We start from the raw sequence: 13185 nt of genomic DNA, 5'->3' as shown, positions 1-13185 counted from the left end.
CAGGCATAATCTCTCTGAAAAGCAATTTAGGAATTACAGAGTTTTGTATTAGTAAATAAATAATACAAAGTCACACTATTCCTAAAAAGTTAGATTTAAGGGATAATCAGGAAAGCATAAAAAAATGATGCTCATGATAGCATTGCTTTTAAAAATTAATAGTTGATCTAGCAATCCCACTTCTGGGTGTAGCTATATACCCAGAAGTATACATATGTATATACAAATATCCAAAAGAACACATATGTCCAAAAAGATATAGACACATATGTCTAAAAAGAGGATCTTGACGTGACATTAACATTTACTGTAGCATTATTCACAACAGCCAATAAGTGGAAGCAACATAAATGTTCACCAGCAGATGAATGGATAAATAAAATACTGAATATACATGGACTGTAAGCAATGAAATATTATTTCAGCCTTAAAAAAAAAAAAAAAAAGGGAAATCCAGCCATATGCCATGACATGAATGAACCATGACAGCAGGATGCTAAATGAAATAAGCCAATCACAGAAGGACAAATACTCCATGATTTCACCACTTATATGAGGCATATAAAGTCAAACTCTTGGAAACAGAAAGTAGAATGGTGGTTGCCAAGGGCTGTGGAAGGCAGGAAAAGAGTCGTCAAGTTGTTCAGTAAGTAAAGAGTTTCAGTTTTGTAAGATGAAAAATTTCCACAGATCTGTTGCATGACAAGGTGTATATACTTAACACTACTGTACTATACACTTACAAGGGGTTAAAACTGTAAACTTTATATATTTTTTACCACAATTAAGAACAGTTAGGAAATGGTTATGTTAGAAATATACAGTGTAATTCTAGATAGCCATCAGAAATGATAATATTGATCTTCAGTCATAGTCACAGCCTACTTTTTGAGTCAAGAAAACTTACAAAAGAGCAAAGTAGTCTCATACTATTCATAGACATCTGTACCTATTAAGATAGAGATGTGAAAAGATACTCGTCAAAATTTCTAGAAGTATCTCTGAGCAATAGGAATACTAACGGGCTTCACTTCCTTTTAAATATTTTCCTGTGTTTTTAAATACAATGAGTATTATTATGTGATGCCAAAGGAGAACTCAAAAGAGGAAGTGACTGCCACTATTGGTTCCAGAATCCTAGGATGAAATTCCACATTTCTCACTATATGCATGGCACATATTGCGGAATTAATAAAGAAGAGGCAGGATGAGCAGTGGTTAAGAATTCAGGAATGAGACAGAGCTGGATGTGAATCTCAGCTCCAAAGTTTGCTGACCGAGGCCTTAAAGTCTTATTGAGGGTGAGGACGGATAAAGTGGGAGATTGGCATTAACATATGTGCTGTGCTATGCTTAGTCGCTCAGTCATGTCCGACTCTTTGCAACCCCATGGACTGTAAGCCCACCCGGCTCCTCTGTCCATGGAATTTTCCAGGCAAGACTACTGGAGTGGGATGCCATGCCCTCTTCCAGGGGATCTTCCCAACCCAAGAATCGAACCCAGGTTTCCCGCACTGCAGATGGCTTCTTTACCAGCTGAGCGACCTGGGAAGCTCACTGACATATACACATTACTATACATAAAACAGGTAACTAACAAGGGCCTATTGTATAGCACAGAGAACTCTACTCAATACTCTGTAATGACCTAAAGGGGAAAAAATTTAAGAGTGGATATATGTACATGCGTAACTGACTCACCTTGCTATACAGGAGAAACTAACGCAACGTTTGAAATCAACTAATACTCCAATAAAAAATTTTTTTAGTCTTCCCTGAGCTCCAGTTTCACCTATAAAAATGTCACAGAACAATCCTTGCAGATTGTTGAACGGGACACTCTTGAAAGCACTTAACACCATTCCTGGCTCAGAGGAAACAGTCAATAAAATGAAAGCCGTCATTACTATTTATTGACTTGATTTACACTGGAAGCACTCATGACAAAAAAAAAATCTAAGCATCTACAGAAGAACTTTGTGCAAATTATAAGAAATTCCCAATTAGCATTAAAAAGAAAGAGGCAACACTTTGTCTGGAGGACCCAGAACACTGTTTGGCTGAAAAGTGTGATGACATTCCTGTATCTACCAGTATTACACTATAAAATTTACCATCTAGTTGATGTATAAACACCACTCATCAGTCTAGGACACAAACCTATCAATGTTTGAAGTTAAAAAAAAAAAAAAAAAAAAAACAGAAAATATGCTTAGTTTAGTCCTCCACATATAGAATGAAAAAACTAGCAAAACATGACTAATGAAGATTTGACTTACAGATAGGAGAACAAGTAACCCTATCATTAATTTTGTTTGGCTTCTGTCTTCCTCACTACTTTTGGATAAGGATCCAGTCTTTTTGGCACTGCTATTCCTAAATCTGGCATAGTGCCTGGTTGGCCTGGGTTTAATTGCTCAGGCTTGTCCGACTCTTTGCGATCCCATGCACTGTAGCCCGCCAGGCTCCTCTGTCCCTTGGATTCTCCAGGCAAGAATACAAGAGTGGGTAGCCTATTCCTTCCCTCTCCAGCGAATCTTCCCAGCCCAGGCATGGAACCCAGGTCTCCCGCACTGCAGGCAAATTCTTTACAAGACTGTAAAGCCACCAGGAAAGCGGCATAGTGCCTAACACGGTATTAAATTCCCAATAAATATTTTCAATATAATTTCTAAGTCTCAGCGAAAGAAGAGAGAAAATTGAGTAAGAACTTATGGGAGAAAGTCTGTGAAAATGATGGTGAAAGCCATCAGGCTTGGGGAGGGAGTCCTGTTTTTGCGGGAGAGGAGGGGAAGACCTTGTCTGATACCACCTTCTGCATTTCCTTTGATCAATGAGTTATCCAAGGAACCTCAAAGGGAAGGTTCAACGGTAAAAACATACACAACTTAGCACCCGGACAGGGGCACAAACTGGGCCTAATGTGTTCAACTTGTTAGGCTTTTGGCTCCAACCCCTTTCTAATGATCTGTATTCATCGGGGTACTATAGTTGGCATCCGGTCGACATTTGTTTAATGTTTGCTTTACTTAAAAAAAAAAAAAAAGTAATGCGACTATTCTCATCCATCAATCATGAGCCCTTCTGCAGTTTTTCTTGGAACCAGCCTTTAGAAGTTGGTTTGTAAAAATGGGAAGGCTTCGCTCAGAACTTCTGAGTCGGTTCCTTTTAGTCAAACTGAAGACGTGAAGGTTTTAGAGGCACACTCCCCCAAATTTATGCGTGCAATCTAATACTTGGCAAGTCAAAAGACAAGTGAGACTCCGGGATTGACGAGGAGGTTGGAGAACGGCATCTTGGACTTTGGAACTACCCCCATCCCATTTCATTCACTCTTTCTTAAAATGCAATTAAATTCTGTTCAACTTCCTATCACTCACGCAAGAAACAACCAACTAACCCGCCACGCCACTCCCGGACGACCACACCTGGTGTATCCGCTGCAGAATCTCCAACTCCCGCCACGGGTTTGGCCTGTGTCCGTCCCAAAGCGGAAGTGACTTCAAAGGGACAAACTGAAAGTAATAGAGTGCAAATAGTAGGAATCTAAAATCCCTACCGCGTTCCGAGAAAATACTCTTCCCCGACTCCCTTTTCTAACCCTTTTCGCTCTTCTATTAGGGTGGCGAAAAGGCTTCACCACAGCCCTGGGGTTACTTCCCAGCCACAAACTCCAAATCCTGCAGAAGTATATTCTTTTTCATTGGCCGATGAGGCGGCGTGGGTACCTCCCATCAACTACAATTCCCGTCAGGCCCCGCGGGAAGCAAACTGAGGAAAGGATATGGGCAGGGACAAAGCACTTTGGGAGCTGTAGTCGGCTACAAGCCGAGAAGGGCAATCACCCCGCCTTTCCCCATTGAAGCTGGAGAAACCAGGTGTTGGTCTCAGAGCCCGTTACCGCTGAGAGGAGGAGCCAAATCCTTCAGCAGCATCCCCCACCTCCAACCACATGGAGGACGAAAATTTTCCTTTCCTCTTATAAAACAGTATAAATACTCTTCAGGAAATATAGTTGTCTTTCCAATACATCGAGGTCAGTAAAAATTCCCAGAACTCCCCCAACCTCAGGTTCCAACTCGTGGGAAAAGGTGGCTCTTTCTCAAGTGGGCAAAATGGCTGTCCTCCTAGGTTTATTATTGGTTGTCCTTTGTGTCCTTCAAGGGCGGATACTTACAGCCGATTGGCTCTTTTTCCCTTGAGGGTGGAGAAAGATTTGGCACGGCTCTCCCGCGGCCCGGGAGGAGATGAAGGGGTGGAGAGAAGGCCGTTTGTTGAGGTGTGATTGGATAATCCTCCTGCCACTCCAAGGATGTACGTCCTATGATTTGTCGACTGCTCTCAAAGAGAACGAGGAGGCGGGGCTAGTGCGTGGTGGGAAGGGGCGGGATTCTGCCAGCCGCGGCTGCCGCTGGAGCCGGTGTCCGGGCTGGTGATGGGGTTAATTCCCTTTCGTAAGACTCCTACTTGCACCCACCCAGCCCCGCCGTCGCCCCGCCGCGCCGCGCTCCAACCGCCGCCTCCTCCTCCTCAGTAACGCGGGTAAGAGATGCCCTCCCCTCCCCCTCCTTCAGCTCCCCGGGAATAACGCGCCTCGCTCCCCTCCCCCGCCCGCCAGCCGGTAGCGCTAACGGAGAAGGAGGCAGTCAGGGGAGAGATGTGGTGTGTGAGAAGGTGGCCTTCCCCGCCGAGCGGTCGACGCTCCAGCCAGGGCCCCGCCGAGGTGCTCCTGCTGCCAGCCCCGCTGGGAGGTCGGGTTCTGAGGGAGCCCGGGCTCGCCTGGCCCGCCGCTGCGGCTGCAGCTGCATCTAGTACCTTGCGCCCACCGCCCCCACCCGGGGGCCATGTGAAAAGCAAACCCCTCGAGGCCTAGCGGAGGAGACGGGGGAAAGGTTCCCGAGTCCCTGCCATGGCTGCGGCTGCTGTTCTTGCAGCCCCAGGGACTGGGGAACCAGCCACAGCAGGCCTGCCCGGAGCGGGTGCCGTGCGGGGCTCTGCTCTCTTGGGTGGCTGGCGCCCGTGCTCCGGGCTCCCCGGCCCACCCCGCGGCCGCTGCCCCCTGGCCTTGCACCCCGAAAATTTTTAGAAAGTAAATAAGACATTCCGAATGGTTGATGAGATGTTAGGTGGTACATTTTGCGTGTGGTACCAGAAAAAAGCACAGTGGGAATATTGGAAAGAAAGTTGAATGACTGTCAATGCCACAGACCTCGGGGATCAGATTTACACCCATCAGGGTTGAGCCTTCGGCTCTGCCCCCCAGATCCCTGTGTGTTTGAAGTTTTTTGTCGTTCTCTTCTTTTTGTTGCTAGGTGCAGAGGAGAGTGCCTCTGTTCCTTGAGCTTGCTTTTATGCAGAAACAAACTGTTGAGGCTTTCAAGGTCCCGTGTATAATTGGGATAGCAGGTCAACTAAGTAAAAGGCGAAGAGGTGCTTGCTCAAATAGGAAGGCTTAGTAAGTAAGTAGCAGATGGTTTTTATAATATGATTTTCCAGAGTAGAGAAAAAAAGTGTGTGTGTACATATATGTATATATGATTGTATGTACATGAATATATATGCATGTATATGTATGTGTATATATATCTCTTGAGATTATGGTTTGCATAACTGTAATCTGAAGAAACTGTTTGCTTTTAGCCTAAATGTCATTGATTAGAAGAACTTTTGAATAACAAAAAGATGGTTCAAGTCGAACTGGCAGCCCGCCTACTTGTAATATTTGAAACAGTAAACTCTGTCATATTTTACATAGTAGGATACCAGTATGACTAGGTTAATTGGACACACGACTTGATAAAATTTGGCACATTAGGCCGTATTGCGAGGGATTTCTTCTTCCTCACGTGTTGATTGAGTGCTCATCTTTTCACTCCTTGCTTTTTTGTCTGGGTGAATATGTCCTTAAATACTGGATTCTGTAGTTTTTTGTGGACATGTCTGTAATCATAGGTAAAATCGTAGGCCCACTTCTGAGGCTTACTTGTAACCAGCATAAAGTAGGGTTCTGAAGAAATACTTGAGTTTTGACTGTGTTGGACCCTTTTCTTCAGGGTCTGAGAAGACTGTACTGGCTTAATGATCTCCCATATTCCATAACTAATATACCTAGATATAAAATTGACTTGGATTCATAGATTCAGTATCTGAGAGAAATTTGGTTGTGTGTTAGAATTAAAAAATGAACCATGTAAACCTGAAAGGTAAGTGCTCTCAGCTCCCCACAAAAAGTACCCAGAGCATACAGTACTCAGCCCAGCATTTTCTAAAACTTGTTGGTTAATTGAAGAATATATAATGCTTTCAGATCTCATGTGCCTTATGTAGAGAAAGGGCTGATGAAAATACAGACGGCTTCTGTATTCTCTTACTAGCTACAGGACACCTCTATGATCCTTAGTTCAGTTTCCTCATCTATACAATGGGAATAGTTATGCTCAGTTCATGGAATTGTGAAGTTTTTAGAGATGAAGTATGTAAAACCCCTAGCATCAACTAACACTTAGTATGTATGTTAAACATTAACTATTGTCACCGGCACACATATTGAGAGAATGAGTTGGTTTCTCGAATGCCTATGGTGTTGTTGGCGCCCAGGACATGTTCTATTAGTGAGGAGTTCTGTGGAGGTTTTCGTTTATATTGTAACTTAAAGTGCAGTTTGTAACTAGCCATTTTCAAAGTGAAAGACGTGAGAAATTGGTCATCAGGCACAGAAGAGTTATTATTTTATAGAAGATTTTTTGATTTTGCATCAAAGTATAAGTGTTGACTTTCAAATGGATTATCTGGAGTAAAAGTATGTGTCAGGTTATTTTAGTGATAATTATAATACCTCTAAAGTGTTATTGAGCTGCTGTGTTTTCAAGATCAAGTTTATGTACTTGCTATCCATTTTCACCCGGGACAGGCAGCTATTGAACTTTTTATATTGTTAGTAAGATTAAGTGAGTTATTTGAATTCATTATGGCCATAGATTGACTACTATTTTGTTGCTGTTTTGAATTCTCGTTATTTATCAGGTCTTAAGTGTTTCTCTTCTGTGTAACAACATTCCAGACACACTGTTCCTTTCTCCTCCCAGGAACTTTTGAAAATGTACTGGTTCTTCACACATAATGGTGTCCTTGGAGTGTGTACAGTGAGACAAATTTAAGGTTAGCTCGAAAACAGGTTTTTTATGAGTCTTCTGACAGTAGTGTCTGGCCAGGGTTCAAGGCAGCTTTACCTGATGCTGAATACGAGCTGAAGTATATAATGTGGTACTTCTCCTAGGTTACTGAACCCATACTATTGGGTGCTCCTTTGAGGGACCTTACATGGCAGCAACAGTAGAAAATTTTGTAAAATTGAAATAAGCTTTTAAAAATACTATGTATAAGACAAGAATCGCTGAGTAATGAAAGATTTTCTAGTACTGGCACTTTATACCAATTATACTAATTATACCCATTTCAGTTAATGTTAAGTTCTAATTCCTCAGAAATAAAGAAAGAAGTACTGAGAGTTGATAGCAGGTTTTGTGGGTTTTTTTCCCATTCTTGAAAATGTTATAGTAATAAACACTTTAAGACTGATGGGTTTATATTATATTGTTGCTGCTTGAATTAGAAAATCTCACTATTACCACTTTCATGGTCTATTAGAAATATGTTGGTAGTCTGTGTGCCAAAAGAGGTGTGGTTACAAATGGTAGCGAACTTTTCAGATAGCACTTGCTGCTCCAAACCACAGAATCAGTACACTGTTTAGTCATATCTACATACAATGATGATACCTTACTGCTTATCACTTAAGATGAATCAACTGAGATGGTTATCATAAAGAGAAGGGAGCGTGTCCATTCTTCTCAGAATAATAGTCTTTTTCTAAAAAAGTAAAATCTTCCACTTGATCCATGTGAATTCTGATAATGTTTACTAATGTTACAGACATGGGCAAAGAATCAAATAATAAAATCAAACAATTTTATTAACTTAACTTTGCTTTCCAAATAAGTATATGTTATATAATTTAACAGATTTGCTTATACCTGGTAAGCATGTGTATTTTTTCAGGATTTATTTCAATTAGTTATTGACTGGTGGTTGAACTAAGAGATGAGTTATTTAATCCTGGCTCAAAACTAGTTCTCTACCTTATTTTCCAAAAATTTGTTTTTTTTTAATTCCGAGATTTTATTCTTTATTATTTTGCCTCTTCTTTCCTCCATAGTTAACACATACTTGCTAAGTTAAAATTTTTTTGTATGAGTTTTACAAGCCTACACTTGATAATTTTTGTTATTCTCTCTTTGCCCTCTGAATTGTAGATTAGTGACTTTTTTCTTAATTTCTACCCATAAGCTCCTTTCTCCAAGCAAATTGTGAGGTTTTTGTTCCTCCTCTTTTCATAAATGCTAGATCACATAACACGTTTAAATGATTGTTCTTGTAAGCCTGCTTGACTAATGTTTTCATCCACAACTCCCTAAAACTACTTTCTCTCCAAAAGAAATTAAATGTGGAGCATAAACTCCATTTGTTTTTAATTCTTGACATTTGTTCTTAAAAGTCAATAATTTGATATTATTTGATATTGTCTTAAGAATTTAAAGGAGATCAGTCCTGGGTGTTCATTGGAAGGACTGATGATGAAGCTGAAACTCTTAACACTTTGGTCACCTCATGTGAAGAGTTGACTCATTGGAAAAGACCCTGATGCTGGGAGGGATTGGGGGCAGGAGGAGAAGGGGATGACAGAGGATGAGATGGCTGGATGGCATCACTGACTCAATGGACATGAGTTTGAGTAAACTCAGGGAGTTGATGATGGACAGGGAGGCCTGACTGAGCGACTGAACTGAACTGAAGAGTTTAAAGACTATAATTTGACTTCTCCCAACTTTAATCAGTGACAGATGTAACTTACTTTTGTGGACTAGTTGTGCAGTTAACTTCACTAACCTGCCTTCAACATGAAAGAAGTTCCATGCTGGTATAAAATAACACGTTATAGTCTGAGTTAGACGTTTAGCTATCTGCAGATTTACTTTGTTGTCTTGGCCCTCACTGAGGAGGGAAGCTGTGGGATTTAATTTTTTTTTTTTTTTAAGATTTAATGTTGGCGGGGGGAGGATCTCTGTATTTATATATATGCAAAGCAGCAGTTTAAATAAGCATAAGGCCTTCATGTTAAAAGTCCTCTTGTGTAAAAATAAGTATCTTTTTTTACTGGAAACAACCCAGACACCCTTAAGTGAGTGGATGGTTAAACAACCAGTGCTGTCTCTACACCATGAAATACTATGTAGCAATAAAAAGGAACAAACACAGCAACTTGGATATATCTTAAAGGAATTATGCCAAATGAAAAACCAATCTTGAAATGGAACTACCATGTGGTTCCATGTGTGTGTGTGTGTGTGTGTGTGTGTGTGTGTGTGTGTGTGTAACTTTCAAAGTGACAAATTAGAAGGCAGATGGGTTGGCAATTGCCAAGCATTGCTGGGTTGGAGGAGCAGGGTGATTGTGATTGTCAAGGGTTAACATGAGAGATGTTTGTGGTAATTGAACACCTCTGTACCTTGATTGTGGTGGTGGTTATGTAAATCTACATACAAGTGATAAAATTACATAAAAACACACAGTGTGTGTACAGTTGTTAAAATCTGAATCAAATTGTGGATTATATCAGTGTCAATCCCTGATTTTGATATTGAACTACACTTATACAGTCATTCCTTGGTATCCACTGGGGATTGGTTCTAGGACTGCCCTTCAATACCAAAATTCACAGATGCTCAAGTCCCTTGTATTAAATGGAATAGTATTTGCATATAAACCTACATATATACTCCCATATACTTTAATCCACCTCTAAATTACTTATAATATCAAATACTTTGTAAGTTGTTGTAAGTACAATCCAGATGCTGTATAAATAGTTGCCAGTGCGTGGCAAGTTCAAGTTTTGCCTTTGCAGCTTTCTGAAATTTTTTTCCTGAATGTTTTGTGTCTGAGGTTGGTTGGATCCAGAGATATGAAACATGTGGATAAGGAGGGCCAATTGTATAATGTTATCATTGGGGAAAACTGGATGAAGAAGAGTACTTGGGTGGTTATTGTGCTGTTTTTTTACGACTGAATTTATCATCATTTGAAAATTATTAAGTCAATTACAAAAAATATCCATTACTTAATATGTGTCCCTGTATAGTATTGGGGGGCAGAAGCATCTGTTTTTAAAAAAATATTCTTTGCAAAATACCAATTCATATATTTGTTATTGTTCATTTGTGTTATTTATACTTTCTTGTTCACGTGCATCTGCATGCAGTAAAAATACTTCTACGTTAGATGTATCCAACATGCAGTTTCTGTTTTCATTTTATATCCTTTGTTTTCCCTAAATGCCAGTTCAATCTTTTTATTTTTAGTTTTTTAGGCTGTGCTGTGTGGCATGAAAGATCTTAGTACCCACACTAAGATGGGTGGGATTGACTAAGGGGTTGACCCATGCCGCCTGCATTGGGAGCGTGGAGTCTTTTTAAATTTTATTTATTTCTTTACGGCTGTGCTGGGTCTTGCTGTGCGCTGGGTTCCTGTAGTTGCAGTGAGCAGGGGATGCTGTTTGTCGCAGTGCACAGGGTTCTCAGTGCGGGGGCTTCTTGTGGAGCACAGGCTGTAGGCGCGAGGGTTTAGTAGTTGTGGCGCAAAGACTTAGTTGCTCCACCGCATGAGAGATCTTTCTGGAACAGGGATCAAACCCATGTTCCCTGTATTGGTAGGCAGATTCTTAACCACTAGACCACCAGGGAAGTCCCCATTCTTCTTTTTTTCAGGCTTGCTGCACTTTCTCTTTCCAACCTTGCTACATATGAACTGGAAGGAATCTGATATTGGTCATCTATATTATTTTGTTCATTTCCCAATTCCTATAAAAGAATTCTGGTTTTGTCAAAAGAGGTGGTACATTCATTATTCAACTAGATAGTTGCATTTTAAGCTGTTGATTATCTGTTAAACAAGAAATTTTGTTCCCTTGTGGAGACAACAAATGAGATATAATTTGACAGAAGAAAGTTATAATTAGTTACACTGTGTTTATTGTATGACCATGAACCTTTTAGTACCAAAGTATTAAATGTTTTAAAGCAATGCAGGAGGAATGTGAGGAGGTAAAAAATAAGTCCTAGGTCACCAAGTTGGAGGATACACTGTGTGATATGCATGATCTTGATCTAGTTTGAGTTAATTTTTGTGTATGGTGTGAGAAGATCCAAATGCATTCTTCTACATGTGGATATCCTTTTTCTTTTTTTGTCTCAGCATTATTTGTTGTTCTTTCCCCATTGAATTGTCTTAACACATTTGTTGACCATAAATGTAGGAGATTTGTTCTGATTTCTTTTCCATTGATTTATTTGTCTATCATTATGCTAGTAGTCCCACACTGTTTAATTATGTAGCTTTGGAAAAAGTTTTGAAATTAGAACATGCGAGTCCTCTAACTTTGTTATTCTTTTCCAGGATTGCTTTGGCTATTCTGAATGCTGACCACTTTCTTTGAAGAAACCAGCTTGATTTTGATAAGATTGTATCAAAATACAATAGGTCAATTTGGGGAGTATTGTCATTTTGACAATATTGAGAGGATTTCTTTAATATTTAGTAACTGATTTTAAAAGGATAAGAAGTTTATTGCTTGTAACATAAATACAGTTGAACCTCCGTATCTGCTGGTCTGCATACATAGGTCAGCCAGCAGTGGATTGAAAAATAGTGTTAAAAAAAAATCCAGAAAATTCCAAAAACAAAATAGTTTGCCATGTTTGGGGGACTACATAGCATTTATATTATATTTATGATGGTTTACATAGTATTTGCTTTGCATTAGGTATTGTAAGTAATCTAGAGATTGTTTCAAGTTTACGGAAGGATGTGCAAAGGTTATTTGCAAATACCATGCCATTATATATGAGGGACTTGAGCATATGTGGATTTTGGTAACCAGGAGAGTGACCCTGGAACAAATACCCCATGGATATTGAGGGACAGCTGTAATGTATTTTGTTAAAAATATATTTTCAAGATAAAAACAAGAAGAAAGGCATTGTTCTACTTTTTTGCAAAACTCCGTAACGTATGGCTTATAAGAAAATATCTATTATCTATTTTTCCATTCACTCTGATATTATATGTGATTTTCATAGAAGTATAAGACAATTTGGCCTCATACTGATACTTAGAGGAAAGGGGAAGGATCTCATGAACGCTTTGAAAGCATCTTGATCTGCAGTGGTCATTGAACCACACTTTAAGAATGGCTTGTCCAGTGGAAAGAAGTGTGTTTGGAGACTCAGAAACTTGGTTGAAAGTCACCAGTCTGCCACTTAACAGCTCATGTGGTTTTTGAGCAAGTTACTTAGCCTCTCAGTCTTCTTTCACCTTTTAAATGAGGATTTTTATAAGGAGGAAACAAGATCATGCCTGTAAATTTGTGTGTGTGTTAGTTGCTCTGCAACTCCATGGACTACAGCCCACCAATCTCCTCTGTCCATGGGATTCTCCAGGCAAGAATTCTGGAGTGTGTTGCCATGCCCGCCCCCAGGGGATCTTCCCAACCCAGGGATCGGACCCAGGTCTCCCGCATTGCAGGCAGATTCTTTACTGTCTGAACCACCAGGGAAACCTAACTTTTGGGTGTATAAAAAACACCAGAAAATTGAGGCTTGTCTTTTTCATTTATATTTGTCAACCTCTGTTATATAGGAATGGCTGCCCTGGTGGCTCAGAGGGTAAAGCATCTGCCTGCATTTCGGGTGACCTGGGTTCGATCCCTGGGTCGGAAAGATCCCCTGGAGAAGGAAATGGCAACCCACTCCAGTGTTCTTGCCTGGAGAATCCCATGGACGGAGGAGCCTGGTAGGCTATAGTCCACGGGGTCGCAAAGAGTCCGACACGACAGCGACTTCACTTTCTTTCTTTTTCTTTTCCCAGGTGACTCAGTGGTAAATAATCCACCTGTCAGTGCAGGATACACAGGAAACACTGGGTGGGGAAGAGCCTCTGGAGTAGGAAATGGTAACCCACTGCAGTATTCTTGCCTCAAAGATTCCACAGACAGAGGAGCCTGGAGGGTTATAGCCCATGGGGTTGCAAAGGGTCGAACATGGCTGAACGACTGAGCACACTCACACATGC

The 13185-nt window shown here is 40.5% G+C and overlaps 2 protein-coding genes across 10 annotated transcripts in view; one reads left to right on the top strand and one right to left on the bottom strand.

The window, feature by feature from the left end:
- ZRANB3 (zinc finger RANBP2-type containing 3) overlaps positions 1-3684 on the bottom strand; it is a 285930-nt gene extending 282246 nt beyond the window's left edge. The window contains exon 1 of one of the 3 annotated variants that reach the window (XM_061135065.1): positions 3429-3684. The gene's annotated coding sequence lies outside the window, so the exon portion shown is untranslated. Of the gene's footprint in view, positions 1-3400 lie in introns of all 3 variants that reach the window. The other 2 variants (XM_061135066.1, XM_061135064.1) reach the window with 2 other exon arrangements.
- A 698-nt stretch (positions 3685-4382) lies between these two features.
- Positions 4383-13185, top strand: part of R3HDM1 (R3H domain containing 1) — a 152905-nt gene continuing 144102 nt past the window's right edge. For 6 of the 7 annotated variants that reach the window (XM_061135664.1, XM_061135663.1, XM_061135661.1 and 3 more), the window contains exon 1: positions 4383-4542. The gene's annotated coding sequence lies outside the window, so the exon portion shown is untranslated. Of the gene's footprint in view, positions 4543-5335; positions 5460-13185 lie in introns of those variants that run through there. The other variant, XM_061135659.1, reaches the window with a different exon arrangement.

Source organism: Dama dama, chromosome 33, assembly GCF_033118175.1.
Source record: "Dama dama isolate Ldn47 chromosome 33, ASM3311817v1, whole genome shotgun sequence".
In the NCBI taxonomy this organism is placed as follows: domain Eukaryota; kingdom Metazoa; phylum Chordata; class Mammalia; order Artiodactyla; family Cervidae; genus Dama; species Dama dama.
The sequence above is the reverse complement of the archived record's forward strand: the minus strand, read 5'-3'. Positions and strand labels throughout refer to the sequence as shown.